A 20179-nucleotide genomic window follows, 5' to 3' on the forward strand; every position below is an offset into this window, starting at 1 on the left:
TATAATAAAAGGATCTACCGGGAAGCCAAACAGGACTTTTACTCAGCAGGGATGAAGGTGTTCACTAGTTTAATTTTGAAGAACAAATAAAGCACTTTTCAGCCTGTGAAACACAAAGTATCAGACTATACTATAAGATAGGTTTCATTTTAATGTAATTATTTCATAACCACTATGATTCTTCATTTGAGTTTGTTAAAATTCTGTAAAGAGCATCTTTTCAGGCAGGATGCTGAAATTATAAAATTAAGTACCATTCTGAAGATAACCAGGTTAAGAAAACCTGGTATGTGCTGAACAGATACACATAATGGTCAGTCAGGAAGAAACATATTATAAATCAGTGATGGAAGCTTTCTTTAATATTAAACTATCTTTTGGCACCCCATTTTACCCAGGCAAGGCATACAGTACTTGGAATAAATGTTTCTATATTCAAGTGACTGGGTTCTCCTTGAACTAAAGAAACCAAGTAATAAGGAACCAAAATCTGTGGCATTTGGAATATCATATTATCCTGATCCTCTTGGCTATCTAGAGGTCAGAACAGCCAAAATATCTCCTTACAAGCTTTTATTGTATAATTCACACTGACTTAATTCATGATACTAATTTATGCAAAAGACTTTAAAGACGGGGTGACAAAGGAAAAAAAAACAAAGCTAAACAAATTACATGCCCACACTGTTTGTTACTATTTGAACCCTCTCGTTCCAAAATTAGGCAGTGGTTTTGAGGAAACAAAATCACCACAGGAGGAATACATTAGGAAAAAAATTGTAAAGTCAAGAATTTTTTCATCAGTCACTGTGCCCACTGCAATCCAAACTAAAAATACTTTCCCATTTTGATAGAGGTTGACAGAACATGTTTTAAATTATTTCTTGTTACCTTCATCAGACACATCATATTAATATTTCACTGAGAGCTGAGCATTTAAAAATGTAATTATTTATGGATGTCCTAAACCCTATAGCCAGCTATTCCAATCTAAATGTAAGCAAAGATCTGATTCAGACTACATGAAATGTAATCACCATTTATTATGCACAGATTACAGTTGAAGGTAAATTCTCAACAAATGAGATTCAAGAAACAGGTCAAAATATTTTTAAAAATTATCTTTCAAGGGGCATTTCCTAAAATTTAAATTCAATGAGCAATAATCTATGTAGAGTTTTTGATCTGGCTTAAGAATTAGCTAATAACGATGGTGCTAAATAAAAATCACTAGAAGGCTATAGCAAGACAACAAAAAAGGCTTACAGCACAGACTCCATGAAACATTTAGCTGGTATTTTCCACACACTGATCTAGTGAAAAGGGGTAAGCTGTAAAAATGTGCTTCTGAGAGTTTCAAACCATATTGTACAGAAGTCACATCAAATTAATACTGAGGACCATTTAGAGCTTTTATTCTGAAAAGCTTTTGAAAAGGGATTAAACTATGAAAACTCGCATGATACTAAAGTACCTATTAATGGGTTTAGGGGGGGAGGAACAATGAAAGTGTTATTTTTAGATAAATCGTTACTTTGTATGTAGCAGCACAAAGCATTTGCCAAAGAGACACTGCAACAGTTCTCCAGCAATATCCTGCACGTCTAAACACTGATTAGCAGGAGAATTTTTCTTGTCATTAAGAACAATCTTGTATAGAAAAGAGTGTCTTATGGCTTTCTGTTTAATTTTTGAGAATTTTTATAAATAATTCATTAGGAAAATGTAATCGTAGTTTAAAATTGCATAAGCAAAATGGCACCATTTTTAGATTACTTATTGTGGAAAATGCAATAGAATGTTTGTAGTCCTGTACACACATATCTGATTATTGAAAGCCTGCTAACTACTGATATAAAAAAGAAGTTCACACTGTATCATACGCTTAACACGCAAAAAAAAAAAAAAAAAATGTTTTCGAAAAATAAGAGGAAACAGCATGAGTAGTGAGAACAAGGAACCGGGGTAGTTGTCATCTCATCAAAAATAATGAATGCTCAAGAGATTTCTAACTTCATCTCTTCCCAGTCATTTGTCCGATAACAATAGACTACCAGGAGAGAAAAGACTAGACACAGAATGCGCTCTTCTTCCTCGGCTCTAGCTAGCACCTGTAACCCCAAACAGCTATGTACCAGCTGAAATCCACATGACGACAGCCCCAAAAGACAACTGGAAATGTTGTTCCTAGCCTGCTGTGCCTTCATTCAGCGGTGGGATGCACCACATGGTGGATGACAGCTTTGTGTCTGCCCCATCTTGCAGCCTCCCCTCCTCCCTCGACACACAGTCGCGCACACACAAAACAGTCTTATGGCTAATGATGCAAACATGAAGTGTAAAGTCTCCTTAATTTGACCCTTGTTAAACTCCTAATTGGATTGAGGCGGTCTCAGAGTGGAAAGCAACCCTGGATTATTCAAGAAAGCTTTTACAAAATGAAGACCAAATTACAAAAGGCTTCCACTCTGGCTGCAGGACACCACAAAGAACAGGCAATGAATTGCAGCTGTCACTTAAGTTAAAAATCTAATCAATTGCCTTTTTTTTTAAACAGGTAACTTTTTGAACAGTTTCTTCATTGTGATACTCTTCAGAGTGTGCTTGACCCAAATTTAATAAGCTGCTATTAAAGCAGAAGAGCAGCTGTAGAGCAAACACTGTAGAATGATACCGTGCATTCAGGCTCTTAATGATTTTAAAATGACTACAACCATTGCTTCATTCAAGAGGAACAAAGCTCAGGGCTCTTTGCTCAACAATGTCTTAACACAAACTGTCTGAACAGACAGCATTCATTTGTCCTTCATGAACCCAAAAGGTCAGCTGCATTGCTGAGAACATCTCAACAGTTTAATTGTGTTTCTCCTGTAGGAAGACTGAGAGGAGAAACTTGGGGATTCCTTGTGTATGAAAACTAGCCTTTCTTCCTTTTTTTTTTGCTCCTTCCAAGGAAATATACAGCTTAAGCACGGAGACAAGGGGTGCATGATATGCAGACAGGTGTAAAACATGAAGTAATTATAGAAGCTCAAATTAGTTCCTAGGCCTGAGGCAAAAAAGAGAACAGTGCCTTGACAAAAGGGAATAGCAAATAAGGATAGCAAACAAAAAATGGCTTGAATGTGTAAATTAGCAAGAAAAATGAGACAGAAAAGCTGCTTTACTCTACTATTATTCACCACATGAGAACAGAGCAGCTGAACATGATCAAGAGGGCTTTGGAGGAGAGAGGCAGGCATCAACACCGAAACGAAGCCAAAGAGTGGCAGCTCTGCACTTTCTAGTCAGTCACTCATTATGTGGTGAAGTGCTCTTGAGAAGTGCCTCTTATACTTGACCTATCATATTACTTCTTCTGTAAACACATAATCCCTGCTTGTTAGGTGGTGTCAACACTAGCATTCATTCACTGTGGTAGTCCTTTTGTGTATAGACACTTTAGAAGTGCTGCCAAAACCAAAGAATTGACACCATAATAAAACAATTTGAATTTCAACCAGGTAAACAGATCCTATGAGCTTCTGGGAGATGTACTATGCAGAGCACTACATCCAGTGCCCCTTATTCAAGACAAAGCTGCTTTCTTTCACAAAACCATTTTTGTGTGTGTATAACCTTTTAGCCAGACTAACAACCACCTAATGGTTACCATTAATAAAGGAAAAGATTTAATAACTGGAATTACAGCCACTGCATCTTATTTGTTTCATTCATATAGTTTAAAAAAAAAAACAAAACAAAAAACCAAAACAAACAACAAAAAACCCCCACCAGTCTGCATACTTTTATCATGAGCCAGCTAAGCAGAAAACCCGAAACAACAAATTGTACTTGTGCAGAACTGACCACTTCCTGAATGCAAAGTATTATTTTGCTTAAGGTCACACAAAAACTATAAAACTAGTCAGCTTTTATTATTAAGGTTACACAAAAATCATAAAATCAGTCAGCTTTTATGCCACAATTTCATCCCCTTTAAATTCCAGTTGTATTTCACGCAGAAATATTATACTTTAGTCTTTGTGGGGACTTATGTCTGATTACTGTAATTAGATATTTCGACCTTCTACTCAAAGCTTATACCTCTTGCTGTTGAAGGGAGAAAATTCATACTTAAGAACACTTCCTTTAAACAAGGACTATAAATAATTGATTCTGTGCTTCTGTGTTAAGGTATTCTAGGTAGACTATCAGGCTAGCATTTATGAAGAGCTCTGACAGTTTTGCAGTCTGTAGGATTAAAAAGATGAATCAATCTTCCACTGAACACTTGAAAAAATATGAGCAAACCTTCTGCTATACCACCAAGTATCAATGAAACACCACAGTAGAAGGGTGGTATTGGCTGAAATGGCAATTTTTACAAATGAAAATGACAAAAGGAAGACTCAGGTACATTAGTGCTCCTCCTCTCAAAGCTGAAGACCCACAGTAGCACTGTGTGCATCAAAAGGAGTGAGAAAGTACAGGCTTGATACTGCAACAAGGTGACATGATGCATTACTGCTGCCATGTCTAAAAAAGTACCACATTATCGTGTTACACCAATGCCATCATCTTCCTGCCCTTGATTGCCAAGATTTTTTTATTGGGTTTTCTTGGGCTGGAAATTTAGCTTATGTTCTTATATACATTGCGGCAGCGGCCTCAGGGGAGACAGAGAGTTACATTGTCCCACCCCAAACCCCCTGTGAATGGCGGCCCAGGAGTTCTGATTGGGTTTAAGTCCCTGGGGGGTTCTCCCTTCGTGTGCTTCTACTGGTCCCTGACCCTGAACTCCACCCTCAAAGGTGGAAACCCTCAAGAGTTCTGTCCCTCAAAAACCCCTGCTGTGCCTCTGTTCGGGGCTCTCTGTTCTGGACCTGAGTTTGTTCCCATGCTGAATAAATGGTTTCATGAACCGCGAGCCTGTCTCGGTTGGTGTTTCATGCTGGTCCACAGAATCCTGCAGCTTCCCTGAACAAGATCCTGAGGTTGCAGACTGCAACAATACATGTAAATTTTGAACCTGAATATATTGTGTCCATGCACTGGACTGTGCATTTCTGGGAAACCTTGACACCATTCATGTTTGATTCAGTTACTCTGCAGTTTGCCTACCCTTTGCTCCTCAACTCATCCACCTGGGGACAGGGAAAGTGAAATATTCCCTCCTGTACTAGCCACTCCATTTTGTTCAAACAGCTCTGATTGAATTCTCAGCAGCCTCAGAAAAAACATCAAATGTAAATCTACTTCTTACACCTTTTAACTTTGTCTTTCAACTGGTACTTTTCCCAGTCCTAACCCTTGAACAGAACTTCTTCGCTACATCACTGTCCATTTAGAAATGCCATTTTATACTAACTTAAAAAAAAGCAGATATACCAGCCTCCTACATAATGAAGTAGCCATCTCTATTTATTAGGATCTTTTTACCTTTTCCAATGTGTCTCCTTTCTATTTACTTTAACAACTTCTTGCATTTGCCAAAACTAGACAGTAAAAGGAGGCAAGAATAACATAATTTTTATATCTTTAAGGCAACATAGAAACATGTGCCACTCTATAAATATTAAACTAGACCAGTAACAAATAACATAGTCCTGTGAGTGCAGCTCTCACAAGTTTCATGTTTAGTAACATTTATTTAAGAACATACAGCACCATGCAAAAGAAGCAAGTTCAGCAGTTTGCACATATACAAAGGTCTTCTTCAATCCTTCTCATTAGGACTTGATTTAGAAGGTAAAGAAATACCAGCCAAGGTGTCAATATAACTATCTACACTTCTTAAGGTTTGCCATGAACTTCATTATGTGTGTTCCCTCAAAACTTCTGGATTCTCTGTCCCCTTCTTCTCAGATATATTGTTTCCCACATGAAAAAATCTTTCCTTTACTGTATAGGCTTCACAAGCTTCTGGACAGGTTAACCTTTAGGTCAGTGAAGGATGATGAAGAGACTGCTGTCGCTGTCTGGGGCTCTGGAGAGCAGCCCTTGGAAAACTACCTCATTTGCTTTCACAAAGCAATGACTTCTGCCCATAAAAGCTGCAACTACATTGAGGCTGGCTCAGTTGAAGCACAGCCAAGTAATTCTGGAGAATGTTGACATTTTACAGCATATTCACACCAGAGTTATCACATGGGCCAGCTGTGATTAAGTGTACAGGTAGTTACTCTCTAAAGTTAGTATTTCTGCTTAGCATGGTATTTATATGAAGAAAGCCCTACAGTTTCTACTTTATTTCAAACTTCTTTAAGTAAAGAACTACTTCTTCCTTCCTAATTTGTCTTCTGTTCTGACTCCCCTCTTTGGAGTTTTATATTGTTTTTTTAGTCCAATCCTTTCAATGCAAAAAATTTTACTAGTCATTTTTAAATTAATTTTGCCTGAAAAGTTTTCATATTTTCCATCTCAAATTCATTCTCATTTATCTCTTTGCCCTGATCTTCAGCTCATTCAGTCAATTTTTTTCTAACCAAAGCACAGCTTTTTTATCTTTTTTTGCTTGTCTTCTTGTTTGTGATTTATTTCTTCCATTCCACAGAGTCGTATAAGCTTCACTGAAGTGATATAAAAATTGAGGGTTTAATGGAATCACTGTAATTTTGTCTGAACAACATATACAGTACCACAGGGTCAGTGTGAGGTTGGAGTTCAAATTCCTTATGCATTTAGTAAACTCAAACAGGCCAGAATTTGCATTACAAGCAGTCCAATATGTCCACTGTGTGACTGATCAGCACATATGGAATATGGCAAACATTCTTTTCTCAGCACTTTTTCAGAATTTCTAGAAAACAGACAGTCCAACTAGGCAGCCCAGTCCCACAAATCTGGGGGACTACCAGGAAAAGTGGAAGGTAATGGCTTACAAGGAAAAACAAAAGTCTGCTGCTAACAATGGTGAGGTTAACAAGGTAAGAATTTAAAGCACCAAAAAAGCACCTCAACTTTTTTGCCAGTTATCACTGCAGCTACAAATGAGTACTACTTCACTACTGTTTCCTAAATACTCATATGAAAAACTATTTTAATCTACCCATACCTGATAAGCATAGCATGGCACAGCATAAAGAAGTTTCTAGAATCAAGGTGACTTAAGTAATAATTTCTGTCACAAAATTCATATTAAGTAGCAGAAAAATTGAAATAAAATTAATGCTGCTTACAGAAGAAAGCAAAACAGTACAAAGAATGAGACTACAGCTGCAATGACCAGATTTTGGAAGGCCACACTCTGCTCTGAAACAAACTCTTCCAGAGCCCAAGACATGAGTTCCTGCACTGAAAGTTTGGTCAGTGCAAAAGAATGACATGTAAGCTTCAGTGACCCAACTACATCTGATGCAATTAGTGTCATCCTTTCAGCTAGTACTTGATTTGGACCATTAGTCTTAAATATTTTATTAAATGTTTAAAATTATATAAAACAGGTGTACTCTGACTAAACATGAGTAGATTCCTTAGCAGCCAACATCACACCTAAAAACTGCAAAATTTGAATAGCACAAAACCATAATTCCAGTTAACTAGTCTTTAAATTTGTGCCAATCCTTCTCCAAGGAAAACAACTGCTCATTTTTGGGCATGGCTTTTCTGATATACCAGTCATTGTACTTTGTCACAGTCCTTTAACAGAGAAAACTTAAAAAGCCTTACAAACCATGCAAAATCCTTGTTTTCATCTGTGACATGTGACCTATCTGAGAATTTCAATTATAAGTATGTGATGACAATTCAGAAGGCCTCTTGTAATATGGTAACCAGGTATTATGTGCTTCATCCCAAAAGTCAAAACCTATCACAATTGTATCATCAGAGAAGCCAAATCCAGGCCAGACTTTTTATTACTATAAATCATCATGTAAAAATTTTCCTCAGAACTTTTGTATATGGACAAAGTTCAGAACAAAGCATAAAGACCAAAACCAAATTCTGCTTAGTTAAAACAAGTGGAGCAAAACTGATACTTTATGATACAATTGTTCTCAGCAAACCAGCCAGTTTCCAAATTGCTGCTCCAACACACATATTATATACAGATATACTCACACTCATCATATACAAACGGCACTTTTACTTTCTGATGGCTATTATCTCAGGTATATAACACTGCAACCCACAAATTTAGAAAAAAATGAAACCATCATCAGGCCTTCTGTCACTTTTACCTTCATGGTTATCAAGATTAAAATTAGGTGGAAATTCTATTTTGTTTCCTTTCCCAGTGATCCAAAATCCTACTGATTTTGAAAACTGCTATCAATACTATAAACTTCACTACTGGGACAGGTTAGGGCACAGGTAAACTTCAGCCATTGACTGCATCCTCTTGCCTAACATGATAGCTAAGGAATGTCATCTCACACTATTCACTCCTCAGAACTAGAGAAGAACTTCTCACTCCCAATGCTGCTAATGTTGTCTTGAGACATCCCAGGTTGCTTCCACAAAAACAGATTAAAACAATAATTCATACTCGGTAACACTATTTTTTCTATCATGCAGCCAGTAAGAAGGATGTGAACTGTATTTTCTAGTCAGTAGTTTTCCCACCTTACAAAATGCTTTTTTATTAAATGTATACCAAAATAAGTATTTATCCCTTCTCCCATTCCTACAAGCAGTATTATAATGTTTAACATCTCCTTTTTTTTTTTTGAAAGAAGAAAGAAAATTTTGTTGAAGCACTGAAAAAAAAAGCAAAATTCTAAAATTCTTTCAAATTTGGATACAAAGGAGTGAAGATAGAAGAAACTGATATAACTGTAATTGAAGACTATAATTTCTGAACACTGATGCCAAGATACTTATAAAGACATCCAGCATCCTTGGATAGCTGAGAATCTGGTAGATGAATTGACAAACCCTGAAGTTTCTGTGCACACCATTACTCTATGATTTCAGAGGTATGTTAGCATCTTGGAAAAAAGATTTTTAGAATAATCCTGGCAAAAAAAAAATTTATGTATCTTTCTTGTATAGTAGATGAATCCCACTAATATCAGTGGATTTACTTGCCTGAGAGACTGGTAAGTCAAGATAAATTAGCGTGAGAATGATAGATCTAAGGTTAAATAAAGGTTGACACTCAGGCTTCAGTAATGAATTTTTGTTGTTGCTTGATGAAACCTGCAAAGCTACAAAGGCATTTTCTTCCAACTTTTAAATCCATCTTTCCACATATTCCACAAATATCACCACCTATCAAAACTCAGATTGTATAATAAAATCTGCTTTGTTAAAAGGTATGAAGGGAACCTAACCTTAACTTAAGGGGTTCAGAGAAACTCTGAGCCATTTAACAGCAGTACATCTAAGCGGGTTACTGCAAGTCTGGAAAGAGTAAATGACTAAACAAGAGCTATAAAAAAGTCAATATCCCTGAAGTTACAGATCCCATTTATAATTTCAATCTGACTCTATATTTTTCAACAGATGTAGCCAGCCAATATCTTTGTAATTAGTCTGTGGTACACTGAATAGCAAATTTTCTCTGATGGACTCAATACCACATGCTCCCATACATGTCCAAAGTGGAGGGCACAATATAACCATTTTACAGAACTCTCAGGAATCAGACAGGAGCAGAATAAATCACTCTGTGAACAAGCTGTGTACCAGGCTTCATTAGTTATAATTACCCCCAAAATATGCTCAGCAGAATGCACACGTGTCATCTGGGAGTGACACACAATAGAGTGGGCAACTTATAAACTCCTCCAAGCACAGAAAGAGTCCATAAAACAACTGGCTTGTGCATTTGGATTCATGTGATAACACCTCCTATTGCATAAGCCACCAGATGACACAGATGGGGCAAATCCAAACAAGGAACATTTCTTTTGTATAGGCATTGGACTTCATTTGATGCCTATTCAACCAACAAGCTGAGAAAGCCGAGTATGAAACACTAGATCTTTGTCTTTTTCATTTCCCAGACTGCGCTACACTTGCTAAAAATAATAAAATGTATAGTTTTAAATACTTTGAACATAATGACTTACAGAAAAGAAACACAGTGTAACAAAACAAGACAGGATGTTAAATTTAACATACTTAGGCAAAAACAAACACTCGTCCCCAAACTTCAACAAGAAACATTTCTAATATAATATTAATCACCATCTCCCTTTCACACATCATATTATCAAAAGAAATAAGTGCTGACTGAAGCTCTTTGAGAACACCCATATCAGCAATGAGATCTATTATTTTCTAGAAGAAATAATATTAATTAGCATTATGTTCATGAATCAGATTACCTTTCCTTTAATGACTACTACAGAATAAACCACATTGCAATTATTGCAACATTTATCTCGATTTTCTCGGTAAATTTGTACATTTTTTTCTTCCTCCCATACTTTCTGTAAATCATAATAACTTTTCGTATCTGGGACATTCCTCCTGTCCTCACTATTTACTTATTTCCATCCATATAGCATAATATTCCTGGTCATCTCATTAAAAGCCTTTCCCCACCTTTTCTGTAGTTCTCTATTATTGCCCAATGCTGAGGAGATGTGTTCTTGAAGAATACTGGTGAAAATACTTGTTTACTGTAATAAAAATAAGCTCTAGCACAAAGGGAAACTGATATTCATATGCACTTCATATGATATTCACTGAACAGACTGATTTAATGGTAAATATAATGTTCTAGTTAAACATGTTCATACATGTCAGCATTTTAATATAAATACAGAAGTATATATTGTTTGGATATTACTCATGCAGGGTAGTGCATGTGTGCACATACTGACATGAATGTGCCTATGCCTAATAACTTTTAAGTATTCAAGTATAAACACATGGAAATAGCCTTGCAGAAAAATGCAGACAGGTGTATGTGTGTGCATCCAAAAATTACCCTGCACCTTGAGGTGGCACAGTACTTAGTGCTTGTACTGTGTTTCTGAAGTGCTGTTAAAGAGCTATGTAACATCTCCACATCTGTTAGCTACTTTTAAGACAACCCAGGAAGGAACTCCAAACCTCTGACTGTAGAATAGATTTAAATTAGCAATATTAATCACATGACACTGAGTTTTGTGAAACCACTGTTACCCAAAGAATAGATACTTGGTTATTTTGACAGAGTGGAATCCAGCTGAAGTTCATAGACTTAGAGTGGTAACATGAACTGCCACAGAGAGAGCTGAGTATATCCAGAATACCTAAGATCAATTAAGGTCTATTACAAATAGCATCCATTAACCTGTGATCTGTCAGATTTGTGCATCAGTAGCACTGTGTGGATGCAAGCAAGGACAGAATTTGTCCCACTTGGCCCCATTTCTGTGTAGTGCAACCGAGAGGTCAGCTTCAGCATTCATGCATTCAACGACAGCAAACTCCATAGAGTGCTCACAGGCACAGTGGCAGCAATTTCCTATTTTTAGAAGATCAGAGAAGCAAAAACGATTTGCGAATACAAGTGCTTCAGTATTATTTGAAGTCATTGCCTTCTTTTCTTTCCATTTTTCTCCCCTTTTTAAAGAAACAGATATTGAAACTATCCCAGCTAATAATTTCATTCTGACACTTGAGTTTAAAAGGTTAAGTTACTATCTGAAGAAAGGTAATCTGACTGCCTTTCATAGCAGCCTGCAAGCTCTGCAATCTGCATAGAGAGGGGCATTTGTCATCATTAGCTGAGCAGTGACAGCTGGCACCTAGGGTGTCCCAGATTTAAGAAGTGGCAAAGGCACTCTTTTGCCTTAAGTTGCCATCAAGTACAGCATGTTTCACAAGAAGCAATATTTTCTTCTTCTTCTTCTTATGAGAATGAAATAACAGCAGTGAATGCCTCTGTGTTTTTTTCAGCATGGAGAATTGGCTGATATACAATTAGCAGCTGCCTTTAGACAACAAGACACCAGGTTTATTCTGTGAGCAAATATCCAATTCATGTCACTTGAAAATAAATACAATTGGCTTAAAATTAGGGCAGTATATTTTCCTTCAGAGATATTTCAGACTGATTGATTTGTAGATTTTATTTATGGACATGACAAATAGTGAATAAAACAGTTTTTAACTAGAGGTATAGTACTGCCACTCCAAGCTAGGAGTGCCTAATTGCTTAAACCAGACAGGTTATTAGATATAGGGAAAAAAAATAGTCCTACACTGGCATACAAGCTAATGCAGTACATTAATGTTCTGAAAAAATACCTGATAGAGCACTATTTTAATAGCAGCTTTAGAAATTTAAAGTATATTCGCATAGTGCATTTAATACCTAAATTTGATGCAATATTTGTTTTTCAAAACAGTTCCATGAAATTTTGCAAATGTGTTTCATATTTAAGTGTGTATTTAATAAATGGAATGGGTTAGAAGTCTATGAAAAAAGTTTTTTTCATACCACCATCAATAATTCAATCTATGAAAGACTGAATAAATAGTTTACAAACATTAAGAGATCCTGACTTGGTTGCTTTTACAAAAACAAAACGCAAAACTAAAAATAATATACCTTGACATTAAACAAACAAACAAACAAGAAAACCCCACGAAAACAACCAACTAACACAAACCAAAAAAAATTAAAAAAGCAAACATGAAAAGCCCCTCATTTCTCCACAGTCTCTCAAGTTTGGAAACATAACCCATACTGCTAGATTTTGCATTATTATGTAAAATAGTTTTTCACAAATAAAACTAATTTTTGTGTTAATGTAAAATCTATGCAAATACATGCAGTCATTTATCAGGGAAGCTGACAAGCATTCCATATTGGAGAGGGAAAATGAAACTGCCTCAAGAATAGAGGCAATTAATTATTTCTGTATTTTCTCTTCCTCTGTCTTGAGGCACAGAAGTTATCCATCCAGTTAAAACAGCAAATGAAATAAAGAGATTTTTTTTTTTATTTAAACACATATGGCTTTTGCCTGCAATACTGATCACCACAAGGTCTACAGATGCCCGTGGCTAAATTGTACACTGGCAGATGCACACAAGGGAAAACTGTGTTAATGCAGCGTGGTGAACAAAACAAATGAAGAACTGCATTTTGGGGGGTGGGGATAGAGAGGACTTTTTTACCATGCTGAGATACAGTTTGCCTACAAAGGGTTGATTAGGATAGCCATAGGTTTAGCCTAAGAAGTTTCCTACTCATCCCCTATGTCAAAAATCTGAATATACATACAGAAGAAAACATCCATGTAGATCCATGCAGTTTTCTAATGTACAGATTATAAATAATGGGCTTGCCAAGATAAATGGTTATATTATTTCATCTTTACAATTAAGGACTAATAATACGTAATGAACAGAATATAATGAGAAAACTGTTGTCCAACATACTTGCTGTCATTTTTTACCTATTTAAAGGAGCAATGTTTTGAAGCATAGGTGAAAATGGCAAGCATTATGGCACAGTCTAGCATATGCCATGTACTTGCCTGTGCTTCAGAGGGCTAGTAAGAATTCTACACTTATTAATTGTTCCTTTTCATAGGGTTCTTTAAAAAAAAATGAAGTGAAAATTTGAGCCAGTTAATTCCTGGAAATAATTTGCAGAAGAAAACAAGAAATAGAAATGGTAAAATATTTACTGAAAATAAGATAGAACCATGTTGATCACAATAACTTCTATCTTTGTAGGCCTGTACACACTGCGTAACTCCACTAAAATCGGTATTGACCTTAAAAAAAAGGTAAAACCTCATCATTTTTGCCCTGAAAGTTTTCTTTCATTTTATAAAATAATTATTTTGCATCAACTAAAACAGTAAATAAGTAAGATTCATAGCTGTGAAGTCATAAAGATATCTCCTTTGCCTCATCTAAAACTACTGAATCTAAAGAGACAATACTGTCACTACCCTAACAGATACATTGTAAATTTTTATCTTCTTTTCAATAGCACTAATATATTATAAATGATAACTGTCTAAAAGGCAAAATCTATTTCAACTATTAAAAAAAATTGATAGCAATATTCCTTTAAAATAAATAAAATAAAATAATAAAAAATAAATGCATTTCCACAAGCTAATATTTCCCTTTCAACAATTTGATTGGATATTTATGAAATTACAAGACTATATGCTATTTCTATAGCCTTTCTCATTTCAGGCACACCAGCACTATGCCACAAAGGATCCGCTTCTTTATATTCTGTCCTAGAGCTGCCCTAAAAACCGGCAGGGAAAAGTAGGAAGGACAGTAGGTGATGTAGATTAAATTTCTGAATTCAAGTAAGAGGGCAACTGGAGTGGTGTGGTGCTCTTAATAGAGGGCTCAAATTTCCCCTAGACAAAATATTGTGTTCTATAATGACAATGTACCACCAGAAAAAAAAAAAATAAAAGTTCAGAGTGGTGGTGGGAAAATACTTTAAAGGCCAAAAGATCTAAGTATCATGTTTTTCCTGAGAAGATATCACCTCTTCTTCCTTAAATAATAAGTTCGTTGATATGTTTCTATTACAGTTACAGTTAGGTTATTTTTAGGAAGAATAAGTATTCTTAGCAAGTAGGTTGCTTATATTTAAGACTACTGAAAGACTCTGTAGCTTTAGGGAATTGAGAAATAGTCCTGAATATGTGAAAGTAGATGAAAAAAATACAGTTTTAATGGAGATTATGAAAGCATTATCTTTCATTTGTTTCTCTGAATAACCTCACCCTCCTCAGAAGGGTTTTAGAGTATATTGGGGGGGCATTTTTGTGACAGCATGTTGTGAAAATGTGGACAAAACAGCAGTGTCCCTTCTCAAGAAGCTATTTTAACACTATGGCTAAAGCACAATGAAATTAACAGGGAAGCTCTGCTCGACAGAAGTGTAGATATTTGAGCCAAAAATATATTTCCTCACCAATGCGTGCATTTGATACATTAGATATTTTAGAGGCTCACTGTATCTCATCCTCTTCAAATGTTAACCTCCAAGTGTTTTGGCCCTGATCCTGCCCATGATATCATGTGTGCTTTTAGGCTCACACTGAAGTGCAGACAGTTATTTGCAGGATCAGGGCCTTCATAAGGTTCAGCGAAATGTATTAATCACTTACGACCAACTCACTCAACTCCTCCCTTCACTGTTATTTGGAAAGAAAATATTGGAGGGCTATACACTACATTAAGACTTAAATAAGTCTGCATTGAAATATGTTAGGTATGTCCTTTCATAGCTAAATCAAGATGAAATCAGTTACACGGTAATTTACCATACGCATGTAATTGTAAAGAGAGAGAAAAAGGTTTCATTTTGAGTTGGAGGGACATAAGATGCTCAAAGTATTGACAGCATGAAAATTAGCAATAAGCACATAATATGACCAAATGTATACAGAAACTGGTGCTTAATTGTAACTTCCTATTGGCCAGTGTTCAAAGGTGTTAAGCAATGTCTTCTGCTAATTTCAGTATCTTCAGCAGCTATCGATGAGGCGATGTAGTTTAGTTTGCTAGTCAGTATGAAACCAGCTTACAGAAAAGTACCAGCCACAAAAATAAGTATGTTCAAGACATACCATCCTCCCATTTTGACTGGGCTAATAAGATGCTGAGTTACTCCTAAGACACAGCATATTGTGTGATACCATAATTTATATAATGGAGCATTTTAAATGCTTCCATACTTCAATTTTCTAACACTCTAGTCCTCTCTTGTATTTCAAGGCTAAAGTTACCGAGGGGAAAGATTAGTTTAGACATGAAGTCTTCAGAAGCTGCTCATCCAACTCATACAGCTTTATTTTCAAGGTCAACGTTCAATATTTTCAGTCACTTAATCATATACAGCAATAGAGAGTAATGAGAGTTCTGCAGTGTTGGATGACCCACTACAAATGTAGTAGATTAAAAGGCGCTAATCCCCACTGATTCCACACTCCTCTAGCAGTTCAGCAAAAAAAGAACATTCTCCTAGATAGAGATCTTTAAAAAAAACCCCAACAACTCAATGTTGGACTAATTAAATAAAATGCTGTACTATGTCTGGATTTGGAGAAGATGATGGATAAGTGAACCAAACGAATAATTCAATGTATTTTTTCCTACTTACATGTTTCTGCAATTCTAGCCAAAATCACAGTTGTGCAAGCTCTGTGTTTACTTTTGAGACATAACATTTTAGAGAAAACAAATGAATTTCTGTTTTTTCCCTTTAACAAATTTCAGATTAGAGGAATTTAAAGCATTAACAGTTCATCTGTAAGACCTAGGATGACCAAGTCCAACAGTAATGCAAACTCTCTTCATGTTTTTCTTTAATTTTTAATAGGAAGCAAATACACACAAGTTTAACAATAATGAATGTTAATTGTGTAGTGTAAAAGGAACTATGTCATAATTTCTTTAAAAAAAAATTTAAATTTGCAGAAAACTGTTCACGACAGAGGAAAAATGCTTGTGTACCAAAATATGCAGAGCTTGATACCTACAAGTCTTCGTAATGAAGTGTATAAATTTATTAAAGTTGCAATTTTGCAAACATTATAACAACTTACATTTAAACTTTTCATTTGTTACTAAATTTGAAAGTAGAGGCAAAAAGTAAACTATAAAATAAGAATACAGAAAATTGAAGGTACTGTCAACTTTTATCACAAAAAAAAAAAAAAGATGCTGCCTATTTTATAAAATGTGACACATATAGCAAACCCAGCACAAATATCTGTCTTTAGTTTTCTTACTTGAAAAAAAAAAGTGAATTTATTGTTGCTGGCAGGATGATATGGATGAAATAACCAGGAAGAATTGAGGGGGGAAGGGGAGAAAGAGGAGCCAAGAAATCAGATACATTCAATGAGCCTTCAAACTCACTTCAGCAGTAGGGATAAATAATTTAATCAACTCAGCTTCATTTCTTTTTTCTTCCTACCTCCCTAGTGCAATTGGCAGATATTAAAAAATAAAACTTTAAAATTCATGAGCAGTTGTGTGTGGAGTACCGCTATATAATAAGAAATATAAAGTGATATCCATGCAAGCCCCTTGTGTAGATATGCATCTTCATGTGCATTTTAACTCACACTTTTCACCATATGAAAAAAAAAAAATTATTGGTTAAATTTATATGTATGGTAACTTTTTTTTTTTTTTTTTTTTTTCCAAATTGCAATTTGGGGATGTGGGCGAATATAAAGATTTTCAACACCATTTGGCTTTTTGGCTAACATGAGCACTACATGACAAGACAATGTTTGAAAGATTTGAAATAACAAGCAGAGCTCAACAAATACTGTTATAGTACCCCCTAATTAGGGGAAATATCTGGAAAACAGCAATTTAGTAAAAGTCACCAATATCATATGGTACCATTATCATGACAAATGATCAATCATCATTTTAATGAGGTGACTTTAATTCTGATTTTCCAAAACAACTTAATACTCAATAAACCCAGTAGAAATAAAATTCATTGCTGAAAAAGTGGTCCTTTTGCAGTTTACCAAGGATGCATTAATAACTAGACAGAAAAATTAACTGCAGTAAGTGGTCAGAAGCTTTGAAAAATATCTATACTTTCATATCATATATAGTCATATAGATAATAATTTTCGACATCTAAACCAAACTGACTTCTTGTCATGTTAAACGATTGGGTCACTTCAACAGCCACATTTCAGTGATGTCCATAATGCCTAAATATACAAATTTTTAAACTATTAAATGTTTGGTGTGTGAAACGAAATGATGGAGCAGAGTTAATAGCGACCTTCAGTGTTAAACACCACCCAGTCAAGCCTAAATCTAATATTTTTCATACCCACTGAGATACAATAAATACATATAACCTGCATTACTTAATATCATAGCTTAATCTTAGCACTACACATTGAAAACGCTGATTTAGTATCTAAGACTTAATTTTTGTTTAAATTAATTTTGCCACGATATGAATGTTACGACTTCTGACAGCTTAAAGGTACGACCTTTCCATTTTGCCTTTGGCAGCTGGAATTGCCAAGCTAAAACCCAGGGGGCAAAAATAAGCAAAACCCGGAACATCCCCATCGCTAACGTGCAGCTCTGAGGCTCCTGCATCTCTGGGAAGTTGAGGGGCGCCCCCACCGCAGGAAAGGGCTGTTCCCTCGGCGGAAAGGGAGGAAGGGACAACCTTTTGTCCGCCCGCTGTAACTTTCGGTTTTACCCGGCGCTGGTCTGTGACCCTGCGAGAAAGGGGCTCTTTAGCATTTCCATCCCAAAGAAGCCGCCCCCGACACAGCAGCACCGGTCCTTTGGAGCCGGACGGCTCCGGGACCAGCGGCCGCCGCCCGGGGCGGGAACCGGGGCCGGGCTGGGGCTGCCGCGGGCCTTCCCCCGCACCAGTCGGTCCCCGGGACCCGCCCGCCGGAGCTGGTCCCGACTTGACCGCTTTTCCTTCCTGTGCACAGCCCAGCCGAGCCCTGCTGCGGCCAACGCCGCCCCGGGTCTGAGGGCACGGCGCGACTGCCATCGCCCCCGGCCCCGAGGGGCTGGCTGCGTCGTGCCGAGCCCCATCCTGGGGCAGTAAGGCGGGATGTGCCGGGCCCCATCCTGGGGCAGTGAGGCGGGATGTGCCGAGCCCCATCCTGGGGCAGTGAGGCGGGATGTGCCGGGCCGGAGAGGTGCCTCCCCCTCCCCGCCCGCCGCCGGGGCCGGCGGCCGTGCCGCCGAGCGGGCTGTGAGTGCTCCGACCCCCGGGGAAGGGGGAAGAGGGCCGACCTTCGCCCCCGTCGCCGAGCAGGTTGCCCGCGCAGCCGCCGGTAGGAGCGGCGGGGAGGCGCCCGCCTGTCCCCTCGGAGCCAGCCCGAACTCCTGGAGGCGCCTGCTCCGGCAAGGCTGGGGCAGCCGGCCCCCGGAGCCCGCAGCGCCGCGGCCGCTCACGCCACCGCCCCTCGGGGCAGGAGAGAGGCAGGGAGGCGGCAGCCCCGGGGACGGCGGCAGAGCTCCTCGGCGGCGGCTCGGGCGGCACCGGGACCGGGCGCTCTGTGCGGCTGCCGCCGCCGGAGCCACCGCGGCCGGGGGGAGGCACGCGTGTCCCGCCCGGCGCCCGGCCGGGAAACTGAGCGGAGGAGAGAGAGAGCCCGGGAGAAAACTGCCTCCCCTCCGCCCCAAACAGCGGTCGCCCTTCTCCCGGCGGCCAAGGGCTGCGGCCGAGAAGAGGTAGGCTGCTTCGGGACGACCTGTCACCTGCAGTTTTTCAGCGACAGCCCCAGCCCTGCTCAGCTCAAGAGCAGGAAAGGATTCCGGTAGGCTTCCTCCTCGGGAGCGGCACGGGAACACCCATATAAACCGCTAGACCGAGGGAGCCAAGAGCACAGTCACAAATTCTCCGCTATGTGCAATAAAGTTGGTCGCACTCGTACGCTGAATAAATGCTGTGAAATGTTCTTTGTGGTATGACTTCTCCTCAGCGACTGATATGCCTGTGACAGTTACTTTAGGAAAAGGTAATCGGTCAGTAGTCTAAAGAGTCCAACCGATAAAAAGCTTTGATGGTTTATTTTTTTCATTTTTTTTTTCATATATATATAAAATTTAGGGCTCTCTTCAAGTGAAGCTCAGTAAATGCTGTGAAGCCGAAGAGCTTACCGCTCCAGCTTATTTGCAAATAAAGGTCTCGATTACCAACACTTAAAGTACCGAAGGCGGAATTTGCTAATTACACATCACACAGGCGAAACCCCAAACTGTCAGACAAGCAAGCCAGCATGTTTGCAGTCGCTAGCGTGCCTCCCGTGTGCACATTTACTAAGCGCAGCTTGCTAGCACAGCTCGCTGTACGATAAATCCTCCAGGTCTGAAACTAATAGGTACTTATAGTGCGTCTCGAAAAGCAGCCGAATATCCACTCCTTACAACAGATCAGAACGCAATACAGAATATAAAAACGACGGTAAGAATTGGCAAAGGAGATTTACCGTCTGTATCTGCTACTTGATTTTTGGAAGGAATGTGAAAAAGACCTGACAGATACATTTAGCGATTGATTCCCCCTTCATAAGGTACAAATACAAAAAGCAAGGCAGAGACAATGCCAAAATGCATTAAACCTCAAAATCGATTAGAACCCATCAGAAGATCCTTTAAAACAATACAAATCGTGGACTTCTGAGCGATATTTTATTCCAAAGAACACTAAATTTGCCGTGAATCCGCTGCCTTGTTCAGTGGCCGGTTCAAGAGAGGGAAAAAAAAAAAAAAATCCAAACCTACTTCTCGCTTGCAGTTACAGACA

At 38.1% G+C, this 20179-nt stretch overlaps 1 protein-coding gene across 2 annotated transcripts in view; it reads right to left on the reverse strand.

Moving 5' to 3' along the window:
- Positions 1-20179, reverse strand: part of NBEA (neurobeachin) — a 461177-nt gene that overhangs the window by 123825 nt on the left and 317173 nt on the right. The window lies entirely within an intron of this gene.

The sequence above is a fragment of the Poecile atricapillus genome, chromosome 1, assembly GCF_030490865.1.
Source record: "Poecile atricapillus isolate bPoeAtr1 chromosome 1, bPoeAtr1.hap1, whole genome shotgun sequence".
NCBI lineage: Eukaryota > Metazoa > Chordata > Aves > Passeriformes > Paridae > Poecile > Poecile atricapillus.